We start from the raw sequence: 27575 nt of genomic DNA on the forward strand, positions 1-27575 counted from the left end.
ATAATCTGGTACATTCAAATCACATGGTTTTTTTTTCTTGTTTAATTTAAAGAATGTATGGAAGGCACGGAAGTAGACACAGTAAAGTATAAATCACTAATTAATCAAGTGTGATTACTGGAGACTGTGATGCAAAAGAAGGACAGATACAGCTTTCACAGATGCATTTAGTCTTCCAAGAAAAAGACACTTCTTCCTCTAGGCAGTAAATGAGGGACTTAAGGATAGGTGAAGATATTGATTCATTTGGAGGTAGATTAAAAAAAAAAAAATCAAAGACCCTTACTGGGGAACTAAACACAAAGACAACTACTGAGAATAAAGGCAAGAGGCATAGATTACTTATTTGAGAAAAATCTTAAAAGTTTACAATACCCTGGAGACGCAGGAACAGTGCCAACCAGGTAAAAAATTATTCACTTTATTACATGAAACTCTGTGTACTCTGATCCCCACCCCCAATCTATTTTTCTCTGTATTCTATATAAACTCTTTGATATCACCCAATCCCCAGACTCAAGAGCACATGTTCTGGTAACCAGTAACTGCAAATTTAAACTAAAACCATGAAAGATGGTTCAAAAAATGATACTTACCTTGCCTTAAAAGGGAAGAGATACAGCAAATAAAATTATCAATTTCAACAATTATTCTCTACACTTCATTTAATAAAGTTATATGACACTTAAAAGATAATGTACTATCATATATTCTCCCATCTGAGCATTACAGTAACACTGTGTGAGGAGGGAAGCACTCTGTCCATCTTAGAGACGAGAAAACTGAGTCTCAGGAGTATCAGAAGTCTAAAGTATTTTTTATGACCACATATTACGAAGTCTACATAATTATCAAAATGTATGAAGTCTCATTATTAAATGTGGTCTTAGTTTAAAAAAATTGTTAATCACTTACTATGTATCAGGAACTGCTAGACACTGGGGATACAAAGATGAGTAAAACACGATTCCCTCTTTCAAGGAGCTCATAGTCTGTGAGGAGACAACCCTGTAAACAAATAAATAGCTTTCAGTGTGATAATTCCTAAAACAGATGCAAAAGGTAAAGTACTACATCCGGGGCACATAAGAGAAGGTAGACAATCCATCCTTCAGGGATCAAGAAAGGGATCACAGAGAAGATAACCTCTGAGGGAACCGCATCTTGAAGTGCGTAATTCTTCGAGAGAGAATTAGAGAAAGAATGGAACGTCCAGAGAACTGCTTGCATAGTGCACAATGGAACATACGGAGAATGTAATGTGATCAGGCAAACAAAGAGGGTCTAAACTGCATAGGATCCTATGTAATAGTTTATATTGTATTTAAAATATACCATGCATAGTACTTTAAAGTTTATCTTGATGGCTTCAGTGATGAGAATTGCATTTTGGAAAAATAACTTTGGAAGCTGTGGGGGTTAGATTTAAGATAGTGAGCTTATCTGAACTAGAGCACTGGCAGTATGAAAGAAAACACTGAGGATACATATAAGGTCTTTGACCAGATGGCTATAGGATGGCTGAGGGTTACAAAAAAAATAAGAATCTGAAAAACTAAAATTTCCCACTTCGTTGTCTGGGTGGATGATGGTTCCCTAACCAGGATAGAGAGAAAAGTAAGACTATTTGACTATTTGACTATTAGGGAAGAGTGCAGTGGGAGAGATTACTAGTGGGAGATCGTGAGAAGAACAGGACCCATCAAGTCCAGGATGGGGTCATATGAGCTAGTGAACGGAACGGAGATCCATTACGGGTCTAAGTAAGACTATTTTTCACTTCCAGTTCTGCCACTTAAGAGCTGTATGACCAAATTAACTTTTCCATGGCTCATTTCCTGTATCAGTAGAATAGGAAAAACAAAGTCATCTATCTCATGTTACAATGAGAATTAAATGAGATAATATATGTAAAAGACGTAACACTTTGAGTATGCAGCACGAAGTAAGGACTCAATAAAGACTATCTATTGTTTTTATTGTGGAAGAAGGAGGTTAAAAATACAAGTTTCATTTGGATATGCAGTTCAAAAGAAAGTTGCTAATAACCAGGTATAATAGACAGCTAGTTAGAGAAGCATGCAGTCGAGGAAACAGGTCCATGGGGAAGAAATATTTTGGAGTCACAGTTTATGTAAGTGGCATTAACTTCCATGGAAGACAATGGGCTTGTTCACAGTGGAGATGTTTTGGAATAAATATTGAGCAGAATGAGAGAGTGCTGATCAACTTCTGCTGAGCCCTATTAATACTGTGCTTATCACAAGCCCTCAGGGACAACAATCTGCATAACGGTATGACTTTTATTAAGTTGTCCTTGGTCCCCAGCATATGAGAAGACAAAAAGACTGTATGATCAATTTAGGCTCAGGAATTTAGAAAGCAGGGTTGGCAAAAGAAAAAACGAAGTCTGAGTTTTAGGTCATAATCTACGCTCAGAGGGTATGGTCAGTAATATCTAAGCTAATTATGTCGGTCCAACCCTATGAAAATCCCCAGGCTTGTATAAAGGTTCACTATTATTCAACTGCAAAGAACAGAAAAAAGTCCTGAATGTAGATAATAAACTACATTTCCAGTACTCAGGTTATAGATCTATCAAATCCTCATTTAGAAGGTATATCTTAATTGCCTGCTTACTTCAAAATGTCTTTCTTAAGTCAGAAGCAAAATTGTGAAAGGAAGAAAGAAAGAGGGAGGGAAGGAAGGGGAAGGAAGGGGAGGGGAGGGGAGGGGAGGGAAGGGAAGGGAAAGAAGATTCAATTCGAACAGATCTGATTCATTCTGCACACTCTGCAGTGTTAAAGCTTTGAAAAGTCAAATAAATACTGTCACATATCTATGTACCTGGATCAACTAATAAACATACTTATTGGCTGCATAGTTTATAAAGTGGGTATGGCAAGGATACAGAAATGGTAGAAGACAAAGTCCTGGCTTCAATACCGAGTCTAATTTTGACGACAATACTAATACATAAGAAAAAACTCAGTAACAAGATAGGATGATATGTAACAGAGCAGTTTAGTCCAATAAATGTGGAACCTAAAAGGTTAGAAAGCCTGCACTTAGGCAAAGCTATTTTATCAAGCATAAAATGTAAAACTCAATGAATGTGGCAAAGATAAAAATGGATGAACCATGCAGTCTCCCCCCTCAATATGGCTAAGATTCAGCAACTCTAAAGCATAAAATAAATATTTCATTAAAATGTAAACTACAAAATAGAGGATTAAATTTTAAGTTAAATTATATATAGGAATATAGAAATATTACTTCTACATAGAAATACTGTTGGTCATTTCAATGACTTTATAGAATGAGAGAGTAAACAGGAGGGCGACCAACTCGTCCCAGTTTGCTCAGGAACATCAGGTTTTAATCTTGCATCCTGGGAAACCTCTCAGTTCTGGCCAAACTGGGGTTTTTGATAATCCTAGCGAACAGTGTACTGGCTCTAACTGCCTAGACAGCTCTTTTGATGTATCTCAAAGAAACTTTTCTAGTGGAATCCTGTTATAAAAGTATAATTCTGTTAGATTTTTCATTTCCATGCGACCTGCAAATTCAGAAAGGAAAAACCAATTTTATAGGAACGACTCATCACTAGGGCTCAAAATCATATCATTGGGACTACATGTCGGGAGAAGGGAACAGTAAGAGGTTTTCTCAATACCTTTTAGCCCTCCGAATCATTTACTTTTAATAGACTCTCTGTCCGTATCATCACCACTGATCTCTCTACTCAAGGCATTTCCAACTAGTGCTACTGTTCTTCCCTGGCCCATGCCATCCTCCATCATCCCCATGCCATCATACCCCATGCCATCGCAGCCTATGCATCTATGCCAACAACTCACCTGTCCTGTATCTTGCTGATCTCCGTTCCATTCACTAGCTCATATGACCCCATCCTGGACTTGATGGGTCCTATTCTTCTCACAATCTCCCAATAGTAATCTCTACCACTGCACTCTTCCCTTAGAATTGGTCTGCTTAACTCAGGAACTATAGTCTCTCCAGCACTCTCCCACACTCCACTGTAGGGGCCCTACTGGCAATGTCATTAATACTTTACATTTGCATAGCACTTCATAGTTTCAACTTTTCACACGTTATGTCAAGAAAACAGGCTAAGTACAATTGTTTCCAATTTTACCAGTGCCACGTTAATATCACTTTTCACTTCTATCTCCCATTGGGCTTTTCTTCCCAGGTTCTGTCATTATTGTGCCTCTGTCTCTACCTTCAAATAAACTTGGTGTTCTCAATGTACATATCTAACTATTTGGGAAAGAAGCTATCTAATTTCTTTTAAAGCTTTTTATATACAAATAGAGACGGGGTCTCACTATTTGCCCAGGCTAGTCTTTAACCTCTGGCCTCAAGTGATCCTCCCACCTGGGCCTCCCAAAGTGTTGGGATTACAGGCATCAACCACTATAACCAGCCAAAAAATTAAAGCTTTCTTGTCCACACTTGACCTCTCCCTATAAATATCACGGATTGATCCACTTATACTCAAAATACAAGAATGCCCCTCTTCTGATAATTTACAAGTGTGCTGCAGAATAGCACTTCTGAGCTGTACCATTCCAGTGACTTGAAGAGTACTTGCAATATCTACCAGAAAAATGACAAATAAACATGGAATCTACAGGTACTTGTTAGCCTCTGACTTTAATTTGGGTGTTTATTTTAACCTAAAAATGCCTATCTAACCACAGGACCTAATAATTTCAACTATCTTTCCTCTATCTTTCTGTATTTTTGGTCAATTTCAAAGTTCCTTTAAGTGTACAATATATGGCCCTTTAGGAAGTATTTCTATGAGAAAAATGTATTTTTCTTCAAAATGCCCAATTTCCTAAGTTAGTATGAATACCCAACTCTTACTATTCATTATCACTCAATTTCAGATTTTCAGCCAGAGGGAGATAATACATTAATTTTTAATTAACATTAATTTTTTTCTGAGCCTGTTAGTTCTGTTTTCTCTTACTCTCTAATTTTTACATCTTCTTTTCCAGTAACATAAATCTAAACCTTGTTTCTTGACTTTTCTTTTTCAGATATATCTCACATCTCCCCTTTCATAAATGCAATCTCTTCCTATTTTTCAACCACTTCATTTTCTTATAGAAAGTGAGCTTCTATTCGATTGTATTTTTAATTTTTAATTTTACTTTATTTTCTTTCTTTCTTTGGAGGCAGGATCTCACTTTTGTCACCCAGGATAGAGTGCAGTGGCATGATCATGGCTCATTGCAGCGTCTAATACTGGGCTCATGCCACCCTCCTGCCTGAGTCTCGGGGACTACAGGCATGTACCACCATGCCTGGTTAATTTTTTTGTTTGTTTGTGTAGACATGGGGTCTCTCTACACTTGACTCAGGCTGGTCCAGAACTCCTTAGCTCAAGTGAGCCTCCCACCCCAGCCTCCCAAAGCACTGAAGTATTTTTTATTTTTAAAGTTTTATTACTCTCAAATAATTACACAGAAAACTCCTCTGCTTTACAGTAAGTTACCTCAAAATTTACCTCTCATTAACATGTATAACGTAAGCAAAAAATATTCTTACATTAAAATGCACCATACATATCACAGTTTTGAGCTTGAAGCACCAAATCTTGATTTTTCTGTAGATTCCCTTTTTAATGCCAATTTTAACCATTTCTAAGCTATATGAAAGCCTTGTTCTCAAAATTATTCTATGATCAATCTACTCTAAACTATTAGTTACAAAATGAACACAAATTTTTTTCTCTCTCTCAAAGCAACCAACACATAAAATTCACTTTATTTACAGAAATTCAAGTCCAATAACTAGTGAAACTATTTAACTCAATTCTCTTTTCATTCTCATTAATTCTAATCAAGTACCTTTTTGAGTACTTTAAATTCCATCTATGTCCTTGCTTTCTAAATAGCCCTGCATCACAGCAAGGCTTCAGTAATACCAGAAAATATGATCAGAGCAATTTAATGTGCTCTTCTATCAGAGTTCTTGTTCCAATTAATGACAAAAGCTACAATTACATACCCAAAGCAAAACTAAACTAACCACCCTTTCAAGGAAAATGTGTTTCACGTATACTACCTTTGTCATTTTAGTGACAAAGCACAATAAATAAAATGAGCAAGACCACAGACAATTTTTTTTTTTTTTTTTTTTTTTGAGATGGAGTCTCACTCTGTCGCCGAGGCTAAGTGCAGTGGTGTGATCTCGGCTCACTGCAACCTCCGCCTCCCAGGCTCAAGTGATTCTCCTGCCTCAGCCTCCTGAGTAGCTTGGGCCACAGGTGCCCACACCCGGCTAATTTGTGTACTTTTCGTAGAGACGGGGTTTCACCATGTTGACCAGGCTGGTCTTGAACTCCTGACCTCAAGTGATCGGCCCACCTCGGCCTCCCAAAGTGCTGGGATTACAGGAGTGAGCCACCACGCTCGGCCCATAGACATATAATTTAACCTCTTTCAGTAGCCTTTGTTAAGCAAAACTTAGGGGAGCCATTGTTTTTGGACTAAGCTCCTGCATTAGGCCCCAAAATACCAGACCAAGACAAAATGAAGCCACTCATGCTAAATGCCACATAATCAAACTAAAAGTCCAAGGAAGCAGATAGTCAAAGCAGACCATCTTTCCCTGAAAACAGATAACAGTCTGCCTGAGTCAACATCATAAAGAATTCCCCTCTGCTTTAATCCTGACATTAACCAGTCAGCTTTTTCTCTGTTGTTGTTTCCTTGTCCCCATCTTACAAAACCCAGCGTTCTGCCACTACCCAGCAGACGTTCTCATTCTATTTTGTAGAATGGAATAAAAGCCAATTAGATCTATAACAGACTGTGAATAAAAGCCAATTGAATCTATAACTAAATTTGTGATAATTTTGTTTTTTGATACCTTCAAGGTAAGATTAGATAAGCACTTTGTGAATTATCAAGTACTATATAAACGCTAAATTATTAAGCATGAAAAATGCAATATTAAATAATATTAAATACAAGGAACAATTTTAAATAATGAAAGTTAAATAATGCATTTTAGAAAAATAATAGTCCTGCTACATTTATATGATTTGTATCAGTTAATTCTAAACACTGAGGTGCTTTTGAGATACTAATCCCAGCTTTTAAATAATTTCTGATGAAAATTTCTGTAAAAAGACACTACACTCAATCCTGTCCTAGCATTAAGTCTTTGAAATTAAATATGCCCTCCTACTTTCTGAAGTGGTATACCTACACACTGTCATCTTCTAGGATAATGTCTTCCCTCACTTCTCCTCCCTCATTTAAACCCTTCTTTTTGGGTCATCAAACAGATTTGGGGCTCATGAATTACTTTAAAAAACAAGAGCAACAAGAAAAAGGGAGAAAAAAATTCCTTTGATGAACTCACTTCCTAAAATAATGTCCAGCTTCTTTGTCACCCACTCTTCTACCTTTGCAATTTGGTTGCTGCCCTCACCACTCTACTGCAATATTTCCGCTCCTCTTCTAAGGCCAAACAGTGGCCACCTCATATCCACTTTCTCCTGGACCTGTCTGCACCATCAGACTACAATTCAATCACTTAATAAACACTGATGTGGCCTCCATTCTCTCCCTGAAAAATACTGACATAAGCTTCTAATTTAATCTTTCTAGTAAATCAATTTACCATGTTGCAAAAAGAAAAAAAAAAAAAGGGTGATCAATAATTAAACAAACTAGGCATTAGGCAATTTAACAATTTTTTGAATGAAGTTTTTTGGTATATATATATATATATATATACACACACACACACACACACACACGGCATATTTTGAGGTGATATATTAAAACACTAGAAACATAAAAACCATATAAAATATGTTCTTTGCTCTCAATGAGTTTAAAATTTAGTAGCAGAAACAGACAAGTGACTCAATTTTAAGTTCATTGACAGAAAAGGTTGCGCAGAGAGTAACTACACAACAAAAGGGGAGCACCTTAATATTATTTGGAGGTAAGAGGTAAAGAGTTGTCAGGAAAGAATGCTGAGAAATGGTAACAGTTGAGATGAGTTGTGGAGGACTCCAATGCAGCAGCTGCACATACAAAAGAAAAGAAGTAGAAAGGAAAGACATGCTTTCAAGACATTCCGTGCCCAGAGAGGTGAGATGACTAACATAAGCAGGTTAAATAGCAGTTCTGTTAGGAAGGGTATGGGGGAGAAATTTAAGAGACAAAACTATTAAGGCAGAAAGAAGCTATACCATGAAGAATACCAGGAAAGCCATACAGAACCACTACATTTTCAGCAGAGAAGGAATATATGTGTATTTTAGAAAAACCCCTTTGGCAGTGTTGTGAGGGTAGCCTGAAAGTAGTCTAGGCAGAAAATGGCCTGAAATTAGGGGAAAGAGAAGAGGAAGCAGAGACATTGAGGAGCAGAATCTATAACAAGAGGTGGACTAATGAGATGCAGGGGTAAAAGAAGGGGAGACGTTAAGATGTCCCAGATTTCTGACTAGGCCAATTACTTCTTACCATCACTACCACTACAGCTCTTATCTCCAAGCCCATAATTTCTCATCCAAACTAAGCACAGCTTGCTAAATGGTCTCCCTGCCCCACTCTTCACTCCCAACCTAGATCCATCCTCTACCCAGCAGTCAGACTGATCCCTCTAAAGCAGGATACATCACGGTAACTCTGTTTCCAATGTTCTCTCATTTTAACTACAACAAATCCAAACTCATAAATGCCTATATAATCTGTTGCCCCACCTCTTCCTTCTCTTCTGTATCCATTCCTGCCATTCCTCAACCTAATTACCTCAAGTGCTGCTAAGGAGCCTTTGCATTCACTGCTTCATCCAACAGTCCTTTGGCTGCCTTCTCAGTCTTAGGACTCAACTTACATATGATCTCTTCAGAAAGAATTCCTGATCACCACAGGCCAACTCTACCACCTTGCCCTATTTTATCTGTCCTAGTAATTCTCAATTACTGACGTTCACATATTTTGTCCTCTCGCTTCTATCCATATTCCCATCTCTGCCAAGATAAGATCCTTGAGGACCGAGACTATCTTATTTGTCATTCTATTCCTAGAACCTACGCCAGAGTCTGGCTGGGGAAAGGCCCCCAATAAACAGTTACTGACTGAGACACAGCACAGCAAAGAGCTATATTCTGGAGGTATATTCTGCGCATGACATCCTATGAGCAGAGCTTGAGAGTAAACTGAAAGCCAGCCATGCTGTGACAGGTACCCAGTGTACACGCACTCACTCAGGAAAGGCCTACTGCATAGAGCAGAACCTAGGCAACCCCAGGACTAATAAGCTGGACAGCAGACAGGAACTATGAAAAGGGGTGACGAAAACCAAAAGAAAACTCCAAGGAAGAATTTCAAGAAGGAGGAAACAGTGACCAACCCCATCAAGGTAAGATCAGTAAAAACAGCAAATTGTTTACTAGACAATGTGAAAGTTTCCAGGCCCTTAGCAAGAGCAATTTTCATGGAAAGGTAGGCCCAGAAGCCTGCGGCTTATGAAGCAAAAGGAACAACCAGAAACTTATTTTCAGATTATTTTGACCAGCAAAGAAAAGAGAAACATAAGTGTAAACATGTTTAGAGGATTGTTTTTAATGATGAAAGAGACCTGAGTATTCTTTACAGGCAAGCAGAAGCTGTAGTCATTGGCTGGATGATGACCACTAACACAAGATACCCGAGAAGGCAGAACTGGCTGAGATTAAACACAGGTAGAGACAAAAACTGCTCTTACTCTTGATATTTCAAAGAGGAAAGGATGCTTGTGGGTGCAGGTATCTTTAAAAATGTCTGGAAAGGAAGTTAAGGATATGTTCCCTAATGTCTCCAATTTTCTCAGTGAAGTAGGAGACACTCTTTGAGGCACTGGCAATACAACGGTCAACGAGAATAGACAAAATTCCGTTTTACCAGGTATGTGACTAAGGTAAGGAATCTGAGGCAGACAGAGGAGAAACTTGGGCCCAGCTGAGTAGAGGCACCAATCCCCTTAGACAAGAACTTTCTTCCAGCTCATTTTAATAGTACACGATTTGAAACGATGAAATCTGTTAGAGTTGTTTAGAGCCTAGGTTCCAGAAGAGAAAGGGGCACACTCCAACTATTATCAAATTAGTCCTGGTCATTCCAATTCATTATTTATACACACTCACTCTCTTACCTCCATTCATTAAAATTTAGGTAGAGAAAAAAAGATGATTCTCCAGAAAAAAAAAAGTTCACTATTCGCATATATTTCTAATTCATTGCCAATTGTTCCCAATCTGGCTGCATGGCAGAATCACCTGGGGTCTGTGTTGGGCATTCTAGGTGATTCTCACACAGATTTAGATACCAACAACTTCCCACATGTTCCTCCCACTGCTCTTCTCCTTCACTTCTAATCATCTGTCCGCTCAAGTGTCATCTCTCCAATTTTGAACTAGTTGCTATGTGTCTTCAGAGCACTCTAACCATGTTTTTTTCTCTATCTCCCCTGTTGTACTATTAAAGTCTTTATTACTAAGCTTCATCGTAATTCTAGCCTCTAGCCCAATGTCTGGCCCCTTCTAAATACTCCATAAATGGGCCAGTCATGGTGGCTCATGCTCATAATCCTAGCACCTTGGGAGGCCAAGGTGGGTGGATCACTTCAGCCCAGAAGTTCGAGACCAGCCTGGGCAACACGGTAAAACCTTGTCTCTACAAAAAAAAAATAGAATTACATATACCCAAAATAAAGGAAATTAAAAAAAAAAAATTAGCTGGGTGTGGTGCTGCGTTCCTGTAGTCCCAGCTACTCAAGAGGCTGAGGTAGGACATCACTTCAGCCTGGGGAGTTTGAGGCAGTGGTGAGTTGTGATGGCACCACTGCACTCCAGCCTGGGGGACAGAGCTAGACCTTGTCTCCAAAAAAGAAAAAACAAAAAACCCTCAATAAATGTGTATTAAATGAAGACACACAGATACACAACTAATAAAACAACATATTATTATGTTAACTGTTAAAACAACAATAAAAGATGGCTAGACTGGTTAGGTTAAGAAAATACCTATACAGCACAGAACTGAAATTTTAAATTAAAATATCATTAAGAAAATACTATGCAAATGGGACAATACCCACCTACATCCTCTCCCATCTCTGCCCTAATTCTAAGATTCAAGTCCATGCTCACCTCACCAATATTTCACCTCCACAGCCCAAAACAAATGCTCAATAGAAAAAAGTCCAATACAAAACTAAAGGATCTAAAATGCTAGTTTGACTTATTAAATATTCAAAGAAACAAAAAAATATAGGACAGAGGCTTATTACACTTGGATACTCCCCAACCCTAATTAAACATTCCAAACACTTTAGAAGTTGTATGCTAAACCCCAAACTATCAAACATTAGACCCCAAAAGTTTAAGGAAAAGATGACTTCTTGGAATACAAGACAAATTTTCCCACAGAAACATTGTGACAAATGGTGGCAGGATAGCAAGACCAAGCCAGGAAAGCCCACTGGAACAGCCAAACTGTCCATACTTGACGAGGAAAACCATCATTCCATGGGGGTATGCCAGGGCTTCCACCAATATTTATTTGTGTGCATATACACTGCTCCTGCAAAATGAAAGCAAAATTCCAAAATCAATTGCCGAGACTAAAAAGCAGTACCTAAATCCCTTTGCATGATGCCTAACACAAAACAAATTATAGCTACTTTTATCCAGAACTCCTGATATTAAACTTTTGTCATAAAACAGCTTTATTTATCTCACTGAATACTAAATTCCAAGAATGCCAGGGCAAGTCCTTACCACTTGCCTCCCTCAAAACCTGGCATACTGGAAGTGTTTAATATATATTTGCTACTGAAGAATACTTAGTGTCAACCAAATACCCAAACAACTAAGTAAATACAGGCAGTAAAACCAAATGGCCTACTTATTCTAGATGCTCTTTTAAATTAACCATCATACTTTTCATTCTGATTTGTCCCCTTAAAATTATCATCAAAATGAAAAAAGTATTTGGCTGTTAGCAGTCATATAAAAAAAAGAAAAAAGTGTAAAAATTCATGTAGAAAATATCCCTCCAAGAGTCATCAGTTTAGAAAACACTGTTTTAGACAACAAACAGTCCTACATTAAATGGCTGAGTGAGATGGGGCATCTAAACTTTACTTGGCCTCAATTTTCTTATTAAATGAGAACTGGAACATAGAACATATTGATAATTTTTAGCTTAGAATTACTTCACTGAAAATAGTGCATATTTCATGAAAATATGAAATACACAGAAACCATCCATAATTACACCAACCTCACAATGATTTACACAATTATTTTCCTCAAATACACTTCTATAAAGTTGCATTCCTTGTATACAAATCATTTTATTTTCTACTCTCCACCCCTATTTATAGTAAAAAGCTACGCATTACAAACTAGATAGAGTCGCTGGCCAATATCAAAGAACAATTTAATTTATGCTTACAGTGGTGGAAACAACTTAGAAACAATATTCTAGACAGCCACAAGGTGGTGATGTTGCACCATAAAAAGAACCTTTTTAAAAAAATAAAATAGATTATACCAACTTCCCCAAAATGAAATTGACAGTTTTCCTCCATTGCAGGAAAGGATATCAGTTACTATGTTTACTAGAAAACATTAGAAAGAAAAGAAAATGTATTCATCACACTTAGCAGCAACTATTCCAATTTTTAACCTAAGCAGCTATAGGCCTTTAAAACACAAAAACATAGGGCGATTTGGCATCATTACTCTATTATCCCACTAATCTTTCCTTTTCTCCCAGCTCCATCTCCTCCTCCACCTCTAAAAAGAGCGAAATATAATTTCACTTATCATGCATTGATGAACTTTATTTTTCCCATCCTTAAGATTATTTCTCTGTATAAGAATACTTAGTGTCAACCAAAATAATTTATACTAAAATTTAGCTATGTCAACAAAAGATAAACCTAAATGGTATCAGTACAGTTCTAAGAATGAGCTAGTGTTTTTCTTTTAATTTGCTATAATTTCTCAGTTTCTTATACAATATTATGTTTGCATATTACACCAAAGTTTTTACAGTAAAAAAAATATATATATGTGTGTGTGTGTGTATGTGTGTGTATATATATATATATATAAAAGCATGCATTTGATAGTTTTTCCCCTTACCCTAGTGAACATCAGAAACAGGTTTCCCACTCCTATGCTGCAGGTTTCCGAAGACAATATAATTCAAATAACACTAAGTACATTAAAACTTGGGTTCCAAACTTACAGAATCAACGTAAGTTAACGTATAAAAAGAGCTGTGTAGATACTTGCTAGACAGAAAGGTAAGATGATAAAGCCCAAGACCTCATACACTTAGGTGGGGCACCTGAGTTATGCAGAAAACATAGCCAGTCTTAAACACAGAACCTGAACTCCAAAATATAACAGCAGCAGCAAACATTTACTGGGCTCCTATTATATGTCAGTCACTTTACAAAAAAATTCTCTCTGGCCGGGCGCAGTGGCTCAAGCCTGTAATCCCAGCACTTTGGGAGGCCGAGACGGGTGGATCACGAGGTCAGGAGATCGAGACCATCCTGGCGAACACCGTGAAACCCCGTCTCTACTAAAAAATACAAAAAACTAGCCGGGCGAGGTGGTGGGCGCCTGTAGTCCCAGCTACTCGGGAGGCTGAGGCAGGAGAATGGCGTAAACCTGAGAGGCGGAGCTTGCAGTGAGCTGAGATCCGGCCACTGCACTCCAGCCCGGGCTACAGAGCGAGACTCTGTCTCAAAAAAAAAAAAAAAAAAAAAAAAATTCTCTCTAACGTTATCAATTATCTATTAGAGTCATCATTAATAGTCTTATGAACAGATAAGAAAAATTAGGTTGAAGTAAATTGCCCAGGGCCATGAAACTAGTAAAACTTTGAATTTGAAGCCAGATTTTCTTGAGCTCAAAGCTAATGCTCTTTTCACTACATATGCACTGCAGAAACAAAATATATAATAAGAAACGCTGAGCTAATCCCATGCCTTAAAATGAGAAGTTTGCTGTATCAATCTGAAGTTACTATTCTCTTATTTTATCAACTAAAGCTTACGTCAGGTGGTTTTGTGGGCTGTTCAGCTAGCCTTTGAAAATATCTTTCCTTAAGGTTAAGAGAGAAAGAACAATTAATCGTAAAAAGATAAATGTGTAAAAGTATAAGCACATAAATAATGGAGTAGGTAAGCTGTTAGAGATCATGCTTAATAAATAATTTCCATGTATTCTGGGAAAGCATTCAGGACAACATGACATTCACATTCTATGAAGATCAAACTTCAGTATAATCTCTTATTTCAAAATGACACTAACATTTCCATAAGTAATTGGTCACTTGATTCAAACTGATATTTTAATAGTATATTTGCTTAACTGACTTTTTTCCTAAAAATTCAAAAATTTTTAATATTTTGGCATCCCTGAAATACACATACTTGCTGCATTTATGAAGCAGCAGAAAGCAGAGTCGCGAAGTTGAGCTGAGGATGAGAGGTGATTAAAGAGAATTACTCAGAAACTCAGAGCTTCTTAATGGCAGGCCAAACCCAGAACTGCTGATGAAACCAGCACTCTTCCACAGTGTGCTCATCAGCAGCATATCATGACTCGAAGTTATATTCACCTCAAAACATCTTCTGATTGTTTCTTAATACATTAAGAATTCTATCAGCATTTAAGCAGCCATGGAGATGTCCTAACTCTTCAATTCCAAAGTGCCAATTTCAAGTTTGAGAAGAGCACATTTTGGTAATGTAATGTAGAGAACAGTTTTTAAGTCAGACAGACCTACGTGCAAACTTCAACTCTATTTGTGCATATTTAACCTGAGTCTCAGTTTTCCTGTTTGTTAAATGAGGATACTAAAACCAAATTAATATAGTATTGTGTACTTTTTTTTTTTTTAAAAAAAGGTGTTAATATTAACTGTGGGAAAGTGGAACTCTTTTCTAGAATCAGGAATATAGAAGGTGCCCAATAATAGCTAATTTCCTAACCCCATCCCACCGTGATCACCACCACTCTAACCACACTCTCAATTACTCTAAGGCACAGAAACTCTCAATATTTTTCTTCTACACTTCCACAACATATAGAGAAAAGTAGGTAAAGAAAGCCCCTCACACACCTGCAGTAAGGATTAGAAATTACATTTAAGAACTTGAAAGGAATACAGTACTGCCACAAAATCTGTTATAAATACACAATTTCAAGATATTTTCAAGTTATTTACATAATAGATACACACTGTTAATTCACTATTTACAAATACTCTTCCTAAGCATTTTAAAGCATGCTGTAAAGGATAAATTTTCATCAGATAGTCCTCATTCTTAGAGGAAAGTATTAGAATCCAAAATACAGGGACACAATATCCACAGACCCAAAATGCAAAAAACTAAAAAAACCTGAAAGTTCATTTAGCAACAAAATCTGACCTGATGTGTGGCTATTTATTAACCTTACTTATCCACACACAAGCATTTGCCAAACAAAGTACAGGCACTGCCCTAGACTTCACTGGGTTTTATTTAACAGTATATGGAACGGATTACCTTTCCAAAATTCAAGAAAATTCTGAAATAGATCTGACATCAACGAGAAGGTATTATAGACCCAGCCAAGTGAATATGTACTGAAAACCAAGTGCCAGCTTTAAGTCACACAATAAACCCATGAATTGGGCATATTATTCTCACTTTACATATGATACAACTAGGGCTTAAACTGAAGTTAACTTAAACAGTATCACTCAGCCCATGGGTGCCAAAACTCAAATCTAAGTTTGTCTTACTTTATTTAAGGCCCGAGCTCTAAATAGCCAATACATTAATGGAAATTAAATCACAAAGAAAGTTTTAAAACAAGTTACAATTACCACTTTTAACCTAGAAAAATGGTATTCCCAAGAATAATATATACCTTCCATTCCGTATTCACTTGTAAACATCGACACAATATTTCACAGAGCATAGACAAAAAGAGATGGCTATTGTTTTTCCCCGAGAGAAAGGGCTCAAAGAGACAGTGAAAACAAACACAAATACAATAGGCTTCTCATGGCCAGGTGCCTTGGCTCAAGCCTGTAATCCCAGCACTCTGGGAGGCCAAGGCAGGCAGATCACTTGAGGTCACAGGAGTTCGAGACCAGCCTGGTTAACATGGTGAAACCCCCACCTCTACAAAAATTAGCCACCGGGTGTCAGGTACCTATAATCCCAGCTACTTGGGAGGCTGAGGCAGGAGAATTGCTTGAACCCAGGAGGCGGAGGTCGCAGCGAGCTGAGACTGCACCACTGCACTCTAGCCTGGGCAACACGAGACTGTGTCTCAGGAAACAAAAAACCAAAAAAACAAAAAAAACAATAGGCTCCTCAAAAAGAAATGTCAACTAATCCTTTCCACTCAAATTTAGAAAAAAAAAAAATCATGGCTTTGGCATATTTTTGACCACAAAATTACTAACACAGCAACCTATGTTTATTTCAACCATATTTTTAGGTTTTTCCAGGAAAAAAGATCTACTCTTCTGATGACAGGATCAGATTTTGGGTCCTGCTGGTCATGGGTCTGAGGAGGGTTTAAGTGAGACAGCCCATAGGTGTCATCACTGTGGCCCTAAATAAGAGTTAGAGATTAGCTTGAAATTTGTTTTGTTTCTTTCATTAATTTAAAATTCAAACCTTTTCTCACGACTTTCCAAGTCAATGCCCTTACCCTAAACAAAGGCTTTTTCCTATAAGAGACACATCATGCCCCCAACCAACCTACTTTCTAGTCAAAAGCCCAAATTCCAAATTTGACACATTTCAGTTAAAAATCTCTATTTTTAAGTGGCTTACCTTAGCTAAGCGAAAAGCAATCAGACTATTTAATAATGAATCATAACTTCTAGCTGAACTCTCAGTAGGCATTTTTAAAAAAGAATTAGCTTTGCTCAAAATAATTTCTGCTTTTGTAGAAAGAAGTACGGAGGAAATGTTTTGAACAAGGAAGCCTAATGGAGGTCTCTTTGCAGTATCATTTCTCTTGCCTACTCCTCACTGTAATCACCCTGTATCAAGTTTCCAGAGTTTGTTTGGATCAAGTCCTTGGCAATTATCTTAGGCTGTTTTAAATGTCTGGAAGGTTCAGATGTTAAGCTCTCTTTGTATTTACATTATACATGTGTACTTAAAGAATACTTGAGGGCTGGTCACACTAGCTCGAAACTTTAATCCCAGCATTTTTGGAAAGACAGCAAGGTGAGAGGATCACTTGGGTCCCAGAGTTAAAGACCAGTCTGGGCAATAAGGTAAGACCCCCCCATCTCTACAAAAAAATAAAAATAAGGCAGGGCACGATGGCTCATGGCTGAAATCAATCCTAGAACTTTGGGAGGCCAAGACAGGTGAATCACTTGAGGCTAGGAGTTCAAGACCGGCCTGGCCAACATGGTAAAACCCCGTCTCTACCAAAAATACAAAAATTAGCTGGGTGTGGTGACACATACCTGTAATCCCAGCTACTCGGGAGGATGAGGCACAAGAATCACTTGAACCTGGGAGACAGAGGTTGCAGTGAGCCGAGATTGTGCCACTGTACTCCAGCCTGGGTGACAGTAAGACTCTGTCTTAAAAAATGAGTAAATAAAATAGAAATAAAAAATTAGCCAAGTGTCGCGGCACACACCTGTACTCCCAACTACTAGGGAGGCTAAGATGGGAGGATCATTTGAGTTCAGGAGGTTATGGTTGCAGTGAGTCGTGATCTTGCCAATGCACTCTAGCCTTGGGTAACAGAACAAGACCTTTCTCAAAAAAAAAAAAAAAAAAAAAGGAATATTTTAGCTAGCTAGAAAAATGACCTCTGACAGAGCACACTAGGACCCAAATAACCAACTCAGTTTCTACCAACAGTTCTCAAACTAACATGTATAAAATCTCTTGAGACATTTGCAAAAAATGAAGATTCCTAAGCTCCACTCTCAAGGACCATATCAGAGATCTCAAAGGATACTCAAAATCAGCATGTTTAATAAGCATCCCAGACGACTGTTACACAAGGACTGCACTTTGACAAACACTGGTCTATACTATACTTCATCTAATGATGATGTTAATGATTTCTTGTTCCCAGGCTGCACAGCAAAACCATCACTACCTGATATACTGCTAGCCATGTTAAGTGAGTATCCCAGATTTCATGCTTACCCTTTTAGCAACTGTTTTTTATTTGGCCAGGCATGGTGGCTCACGCGTGTAAATCCCAGCACTATGGGAGGTCGAGGTGGGGGGGATCACTTGAGCCCAGGAATTCAAGACCAGCCTGGGCAACAACTCTACTAAAAAAAGAAAAAGAAAAAAAAAATAGCTGAGCATGGTAGTGCATAACTGTAGTCCCAGCTACTTGTGGGGCTGAGGTTGGAGGATTGCTTGAGCCCAGGAGGTCAAGGCTGTTATAAGCCATGATCACACTATTGCTCTCTAGCCTGGGAGACAGAGCTGCCAGAGACCCTGTCTCAAAAAAAAGTGAGGGGTGGAAAATTTGATAAGGAGCTCTGCCCATGCCAAAACGAAGCTAGAACTGTCTTTGAGAAATGAGTAGCTCACAGCAAAGTGAATACTTGTTTGAATTTTCAACTGAATAATACTGAATTACGAGCAATAAACTTGCTTTAAGGGCTTATGTTCTGGCCACCATGCTTTCTGCTTTATAAACATTATTTCAATTAATCCTTACAAAAATCCATTAAGGATGGTATTCTTTACATTTTACAAAAGAAGAAACTGAGGCAATCCTACCATTAAACAGTACTACCACAAGTCAGGTCTGCCTGACTTTAAACTGTAACTCTTAACCTGTATACCAAAAGTGCCTCTATTGTTAAAAACTTAAAAAGAGAAGAGCAATCTAGTTTGTTTACTTCTAAGGTAAAGAATATCCTACTTTATCCAAAACAGGTTCATTTAATTCTCTTCCCCAGTCTAACTAAACACAGACAAAAAATAGGACATCTTTGCAAGTTGGGGCTAATGTATAACCACAGTATCCTAATTTCAAGTCAGGACTCAACAGTCAGCTTCCACCTAGCCCAGTCAATCAGATTTATGAGTATACTGAATAGCTACCAAAAGAACTTGTTTTCCTTGTTTCCTAAAAGGCTATCATACCTACATTGTTAATGCTAGGATATTTCTTAACTACCCAAGTAATTTAGGGTAGGGAGGAGAGCCATCAAGAAGCACCTTCATGTAACTCAATCCGTGCCCTTCTTTGTGCCCCGGCCTTTCCAATTTCTATAAATCATGTTTCTCAGTACATCCAATTACCAAACTCCTCCCCGCAACAGCCAATGTACTATTTTCAGAAATTTGCAAAGAGATTTGCATGAGGATGCAGGGGCCCGTTTTTAGTGTACATGAAATGCTTCAAAAATGCTTCGCAGCTATGCACTAATAACCTAAATTCTTAAAATGAAATGCACTCACTACTCCACTCAGAAGCTATAATGTAATAAAAACTAAACACTCATTTTCTTCATTTCACCTTTAACCATGGCATTACTTAGCAGCCAACATGAACTAAAAACAAACAAACAAAAAACACTGCTGAGACTAAAATAAAGCAATAATGGATAAGGCTAAGAGATAAAGCGAGAAAAACCCAGATAGCAAGCAATGAATCTACCTGTTCTTGGAAAGGAGAAGCAGCACCTTAGTCATTGTATTTCCATAAGAGAGGATTTCCATTCCAGTCTCTAGAAGGAAAGAGATTTCCCTCCACTATAATGACACCTCTCAAAGGAAGAGTAGCTTATCCCAAGCTTTTTCAAGACATTGCAAACAGAAAATGCCATTGGGGCTGGGAGCACGGGGGGAAAGGCTGCTCACTCTGGTCAAGGCCAGAGTGATAGTGAAGACACCCTGCTCCCCTAGGTCTCAAATCCAATCACAAGGGCAGGGGGAATTGATTTCTGCCCATCTGTGGCCCATTCTCTGCATGGGACGCTGTCTGCTCCAATTCACGAGATCGGGTAAATCACTACTTCCGAGCAGTGTGGACTATTGGGTCCTGTACTTTGTTAGATCCCACTGCCCTCAAGTAGAAAGCAAGTCAATCCTGCCCCATTACGGTGGCATACCAGGAAAAACCTCAGAGGCCGCAAATGTTCTCTTCTTTTCTAACCAAGGATAGTGCCAGCTATTCCCATCTGCGTAGTAAGCCAGATGTGCTGTCATTTGCACTTTTTAGACTCAGCTTTCCCTGTGGCAGGCTCAGACTCAAAATCCAGATTTGCAGAAAGTAGTAAGCTGTCTAAGCTTCAGCTTTCAAAACAGTTTTCCGGAAGTCCTGTTTTGGTATAATAAAGCTGATGCTATACTTAAATAAAATTTATGGTAATCTGTTACACTGATGGCCCCAAATGGATTCACATATTTGTACCCTTGAACCTGGGCTAGATTTCTGACTTGCTTTAACCAGTATAATGAGGTAGAAATGATACTGTGTCCCTTACAAGCCTAAACCTTAAGAAGATCTGGTTGCAGACCAGGCGCGTTGGCTCACGCCTGTAATCCCAGCACTTTGGGAGGCCGAAGCGGGCAGATCACCTGAGCTCAGGAGTTCCAGACCAGCCTGGCCAACATGGTGAAACCCTATCTCTACTAAAAATACAAAAATGAGCTGGGCATGGTAGTACACGCCTGTAATCCCAGCTACTCGGGACGCTGAGGTGGGAGAATCGCCTGAACCTGGAAGGCGGAGGTTGCAGTGAGCCGAGATTCAGCCACTGCACTCCAGCCTGGGTGACAGAGTGAGGCTCCCTCTCAAAACAAAAGATCTGGTTGCTTCTGCTTTGTACTCTTGTGAGCCCTAAGTCATCAGCTACCAGGTAAGGCCAGCAACTCTTCTGGAAAGGCTACATGGAGAGAAAAGCAGCCACAGAGTGATCACCAGCAAAACCTGTCCAAATGAGCCCAACTCAGGAAAGCAAAACTGTAACAAAGAAAATGGTTGTTTTAAGTGACTTGGTTTAGGGCTGTTTGCTACGCAGCAACACGTAACTGAAACTACGCTCACCTGGTTCCTTGTGTGTTCTGCATAATTTCTTCAAATCCCAGAAAAAGGACAGGTACAATTAATTACACTCTGCAAAATTACAACCTGAGAAGATAAAGTCCTATGCCCTTGTTAATGTCAGTGATTCCACTAAACTCCAGGTTCCAAGAGGACAGGCTTCATGTCTGTCATCTCAACACTGTACTCCCAGCACCTAGAAATATGTCTGGCACATAATAGGCACACCAGTATGTGCTGTGAGTGAACTACAGGTTTAAGCAATGTCAAGATTAGGCCGGGCGTGGTGGCTCACACCTGTAATCCCAGTACTTTGGTAGGCCGAGGCGGGCAGATCACCTGTGGTCGGGAGTTCAAGACCAGCCTGACCAACAAGGAGAAACCCCATCTCTAGTAAAAATACAAAATTAGCCAGGCTTGGTGGTGCATGCCTGTAATCCCAGCGACTTGGGAGGCTGAGGCAGGAGAATCTCTTGAACCCGGGAGGCGGAAGCTATAGTGAGCCGAGATCACGCCATTGCACTCCCGCCTGGACAGCAAGAGGGAAACTCCATCTCAAAAAAAAAGAGAAAGAAATGTCAAGACTAAATCAACAAATGCTAGTCTTCCTTATAACTTAAAAACCATCTGACACATGGTTTTACATTATACATAAGAGTTGTTTAAACATATGAATTGAAGTGCCCACTAAGGAGGGCTTTTTAATATATTTGGGTTTGTTTCAATGGTAGAGCTTATGATCTAATACCAAAAATAATAAAATATCATGATATAGGTTGAGTATCCCTAATCCAAATATCCAAAATCTGAAATACTCCAGAGGGTGTTTCTGTTGAGTAATGTAGGTGCCTCAAAGTTTCCCATTTTGGAGCATTTCAAACTTTGAATTAGGGATACCCACTTTATATATATTTTGGAAATTAGATCCTGATTCATATGCTCAAAAAATGCAAATTTTCAAAGACTAAGCTTTTATAAAAGGGAAACACAAACTTCATCTGTAAAAGCAACAGAATTCAAAATTTTCAAAATAAAATAAATATCTACATTTCACCAGTGTACTTTTCCAGATAAGAAATCAACTTCTGCTTTATCCTTGACAGAATAACTATTCTGTGGTACAATGGCTTACAAATTTAAATATCACCTACCAGTAGCCACTGCAGTGAGATTACCATTTTAACACAAAGGAAAAAAACCGACAAATTCACCTCTACACGGTACAAAAGTTTAATACAATCCAAACAGGTAAATTCAAATCCTTCACATACAGCTCTTAACTAATGTTCCATTGTACATGAAGAGCAAGAAGTCGGGTGGGAAAAGAATACTGACATAGGAACAAAAATAAGGTTTTAGTTTTAGTTCTAATTGTGGCCACTAACTAGCCACTCTGGAAATGTAACTTTTTAAACTTTTTTTTTTTTAGCCTCAGCATATTCATCTAAAAAGCAATGGCTGGCCAGAAGCGGTGGCTCATGCCTGTAATTTCAGCACTTTGGAAGGCCATGGTGGGAGGGCTACGAGTCCAGGAGTTAGAGGCCAGCCTGGGGAAACACAGCAAGACCCCATCTCTATAAAAAAATTTAAAAATTTAGCTGGGTGTCATGACAAACACCTGTAGTCCCAAGTACTTGGGAGGCTGAGGTCGAGGCTGTAGTTTAGCCATAACTGCGCCACTAAACTCCAGCCTGGGCAACAAAGCAAGATCCTGTCTCAAAAATAGATAAATAAAATAAAATAAAATAAAATAAAATATAAAGCAATTATTACTAACACACTTACTTATCAGTTGTCATGAGAACCAAACAATAAATATAGTTATTATTTACAAATGTGAAATGCTATACTAACATAAGCTATAACACTCTTCTTAATGCCAGCTAAAACAGTAAAATTTATCTATGTATGTTTGTATCATTTTTCCTCCATTAAGTATTATTAACTAGTTCCTTGGATACCATTATAAAGGGCAATTTATTGGATTTTCCACTGCTCATTATAATCGTATCACATTTTTATAGAGTAAAAAACCCAGTCTTTCTAATAATTATGAAATCAAAGTGTATTAACATGCAATAACATGCTAACCTATTACCAGGGAGATAATCTTATAGGTACAGAAAGGTCAACTGTTTACCAATCACACTATGTTTTAACCATACTAGCTAGCTACTTAATCCACCCACAAAAAATTGAATAGGAATCTTCATTTACTTTGTAAAGTCTTCATTTTTATTTGATAAAGCCTTCCTGAAAGAAAAGAGTATTCTGAAAGTATAAATGAATAGAGAAGATAAAGTTTTTTGTTTTTTGGTTTTTTTTTGAGACAGAGTCTCGCTCTGTCGCCCAGGCTGGAGTGCAGTGGCGCCATCTCGGCTCACTGCAGGCTCCGCCTCCCAGGTTCACACCATTCTCCTGCCTCAACCTCCCGATAAAGTTCTTAAAGTTTCTTATTTCACTTATGTCACCTCTCTCCTTCCTACTCCCTAGCCCAAAGTGAGACATACAAATAAAGTAACAATCCAAATAAATCACCTGATATTGCTAACTGCTCTTCTCTACCCAATTCATCCCTTAGACTCACCAGCTCTCATGCACATATTAAACAAGGAGGGTAGATACTCTGACGAAAGTCTAGGACCCGAGAATCACAAAATGTTAAAAACTAGAAGGAATCTTGTGGGATCATCTAGTCTTACTGACAAGGTCACTTAAAGGCAGTAACTATATTTAATTGATGGTAAAGCCATTGTATTATCTTCATACATAAAAGAAAACCATCATTGTCAACAATCTCCTGATTCCACTTTACCCACCAGCTGAATAATGCTTCAGGCAAATCATTTAAACTCCCGGGCTAGTTTATTCTGTAATATAATAGTAAATAACATTAGTCAAAATTCTCTGTAAACTGTAAACCACAACACAAATGTAATATTGTGTCTCTGTATATATACGGCATATCTCTACAGTAAGAGTTCTTATCAATACATAGAGGAATCTGAAGGTTCTACTGTTTTAAAAAGCTCCCAGTAGGCCTGGCATGGTGGCTTACGCCCTAAGTGTAATCCCAGCACTTAGGAGGCCAAGGCAGGCTGATCGCTTGAGCTCAGGAGTTCAACACAAGCCTGGGCAAAATAGTGAGACCCCGTCTCTACAAAAAAAAAAAAATACAAAAATTAGCCGGGTGTGGTGGCAAGTGCCTGTAGTTCCAGCTACACAGGAGACTGAGGCAGGAGAATCTCTTGAGCCTGGGAGGCGGAGGTTGCAATGCACCCAGAAGGCACCACTGCACTCCAACCATAGGGACAGGAGTGAAAGAAATCCTGCCTCGAAAATAGAAAAAAGCTCCAAGTAATTCCGACATGAGTGTTGTGGATGACCTTCAGGTGGCCCATGGACTCCGCTAAAATTATATCCACGAAGCATAGGCACATATGGAAAATTTCCAGGCCAGCATAAGTTTTACCAAGAATTAGTAATCCCCAAAAAGTTGTAAAGTAGCACACACATGCTAAGGGTAAAGCGTCATGATCTTGCTCAAAATGGTACCACTGTTCTCCCAACCAACCTGAATCAGAATCAGTTATTTTTACTTTCTTCACTTGCCCTCTCATCCATTTTGGCTATTCGACTTCCTTTCTTCCTTTCCATTCGCCTGCACCACAGCTCAGATCCTCACTACCCATGACTACAAAAACTGGGAGGTCTTTCTACCTCCAGGTTCTCCCTACCTCAATTCACACTACAGGCCGCTATCCCACTAATCCTTCTGAAACAAAGTGTTCAAATTGTTTCACTCCCAACTCAAAATCATCTGTGGAAGCCCCATCACCTAGTAAATCCAAGGTCATAAGCCTGGCATTAAAAACAACCCATAAACTAGTTCAAATTTTCCCTTCAAGTTTTACCATCCTTTATCCTGGTACAAATAAGCTTATGTTCCATTCAAACATAAGTACGTGCCTCTCCCTAAATAGGAACTCTGTGCTCTCATAGAGAGATACCTCTTTGCTTGGATTACCTTTCCTGCCTATCCAAAGTCATAATCGTCCTTCAAAACCATGATTTCAGAAGCCATAAGCTCTACAAACTAACCCTCTTATCTCTACCTTGCCAAGTAAGATCTGAGCTCTACTCTTTGAAGTTTACTTCTGAGAGGATTTTGGTACCATTTATGAAACTTATATATTAAAAGACAAATAGGGCATTTGTGTATAGCACTATCTACCTAATTAGTGTGAAGGCAGAAACTGCTAATCGGTTCATCTTTGTATTCCCCAAAATACCTCCCACAATTATGCAGTAAATGCTTAACAACTGTACAAGGAAGTAAAGGAAATTTCAGCCACCGTGGGGTAAACAGCAAAGATTACCATCTCTTTGAAGGCAGAGACTTTATCTGTGACATCCTGTATTATACCGGTAGCTCATAATTATTGCTTTTCAAAACCCTGATGTAGATCTTACCAGCAGTTTCACATTTTAAGGTAAGAACTATCTGAAAATGTTAATAAGCTATGTCCCAAAGAACTATTCCAAATACTTTACAATTCCCAATCTGAGTAGCTCCCAACACTTGGCCACTACACTTTCCATTTTTTAACATACTAACCATTTATAAAAAATGATCATTTCTAGTCGCAGCTAATTTACTACTTGATGGCTAAAAACAAGTCACACAATAAAAGAATGTCTTTCTTTTTTAAAAGGTGCATTTTGCTTGCGTAATACACACAGATTTGGTGAGGCAGGTAAAGTGGATTTACACATGAACTCTTGTTTTAAAAAAAAAAAAAAATGCAGGTAACTGTAAACCAAGTATTTCAGGTAAAAACACCAAATGGGGAAAACAAATATAACTTTGGACATGATTTTTTCCCCCATTACTATTACTAGTAACATTTTAAAGCAGAAACACAAAATCTTGTTCTACATTAACCTACACACACACAAAATTTTGTTAAACTTATCAAATAGAAAAAGAAAGCAAAATCAAGCCCCTGAAAAATATTTTTATTCTGGAAGAGTAAAAATGTCAAAATTATAACAGACACTACTCTTCTTTGGTAATGAAGGTTTCATATATTTACCAGAGCAAAGAAAACTCCAAATCGACAGAGCAAAGAAAGGACTGTGAACAAGACTGATCATTTAAAGGTCGTAAAGGTAAGGAGCAAACTACAAAATTAAATTTTTTTAAAAAAGGACACGAAGATGAAAGGAGAGTCTGTAAGTCACAGACAAGATAAGGACTGGTAAAATCTGCAAGGTCACTGGAACCTACCAGGTCACAAAAGGTGGAGGTGGGGGTTGCGATGGGGGGGCGGGGGATGGGGAGCTGCAGAGTCGGTGAAGAACGGGGAGTGATAAAAACATGTCAGAAAAAGACGTTCCAAGGCTGGAGTCCTTGGTTTGCAACGCTCAAATTGGGGTTAAAGTCAGGGCACGGGCAATGAGTCCATATATTTGTGTTTTGAGGGAGGTGTTAGGGAAAGGTGGAGGAAGGCGAAGAGAAGGCTAAGAAAGCCTAAGAACTGCAGCTGCAGAGTCACGGAAACACTTCGCTCCGCTCCAGGATCACTGGCACAGGCCTGTGCCAGGACGAACTCCGGGTAAGACCCGTGACCCCACCCTAGAAAACTCCCGACTCCCTGGCTGGAGAAGGCAGCCAAGGTAGGGCGGACCGTCCCCCGACGGCCCCTAGGAGGGTCCAGCCCGGAGGCGGACGGCGCCGGGCGCCCAGCACCGCGACCAAGGCTCCGGGCCCGTGCCCCCTCCCGCCCTGGGCGCCCGCACCCCCAGCCCCGCGCCGCGCCGTCCTTACCCGGCGCGAAGCTGTCGGCTCCCGGCAGCCGGGCGGCCACGGCAGCGGCACCTCCTCCTGCGGCGGGCGCCCTCACCCTTCCGCGCCCAAGATCGCCATCTCGCAGCAGGCGCGGCGGCGGCAGCCACCCAGGCGTCGGCCCCGGCAGCCCAGGCCGCCAGCAGCCACTCGGAACCCGCACGCGGAGCTTGCCGACACCCGACCCTCCCCCCACCCCCACCCCGGCCACGCGCCACCCCCAGCCGACCCCACACCTCCCTTCCTCGGGAGCGCGCCGCGTGGCCGCGTCGCCGGCGCCGCGCCCCGAGCGCGCGCCTCCCCGCCGGCCCCGGCACAGCGCGCTACGCCGCGGCCGCCCAAAGCCTCCAACTCCGGACCCGGAATCCGCCTCCCCGGAGCATGCGCAGCGAGGGCGCTCGGATGCTGCCTTAGGAAAACTCCGCTCCTCCTGGTCTTCCGAGCGGTCGAGCGGAGGGGGAGGGACAGCCAATAGCAGGGAGGGGCGGGGCCTGAACCTGTGGAAGGGGCGGGGCCGTCGCTGAGATTTGGGCAGGGGCTGCTCTAAACGCGCTCTGGGCACTGCTAATTTGACTTTCCGGTCGGCGGTCGAGCCCGGAACAGGAC

General features: G+C 39.6%; 1 protein-coding gene across 3 annotated transcripts in view; it reads right to left on the reverse strand.

Moving 5' to 3' along the window:
• WWP1 (WW domain containing E3 ubiquitin protein ligase 1) overlaps positions 1–27335 on the reverse strand; it is a 140593-nt gene extending 113258 nt beyond the window's left edge. For 2 of the 3 annotated variants that reach the window (XM_050801228.1, XM_050801227.1), the window contains exons 1-2: positions 26952–27146; positions 916–1008 (exon numbers count right to left, since the gene is read on the reverse strand). The gene's annotated coding sequence lies outside the window, so the exon portion shown is untranslated. Of the gene's footprint in view, positions 1–915; positions 1009–26951 lie in introns of all 3 variants that reach the window. The other variant, XM_050801226.1, reaches the window with a different exon arrangement.
• Positions 27336–27575: the final 240 nt, after the last annotated feature.

Source organism: Macaca thibetana, chromosome 8 (genome assembly GCF_024542745.1).
Source record: "Macaca thibetana thibetana isolate TM-01 chromosome 8, ASM2454274v1, whole genome shotgun sequence".
In the NCBI taxonomy this organism is placed as follows: Eukaryota; Metazoa; Chordata; class Mammalia; order Primates; family Cercopithecidae; genus Macaca; species Macaca thibetana.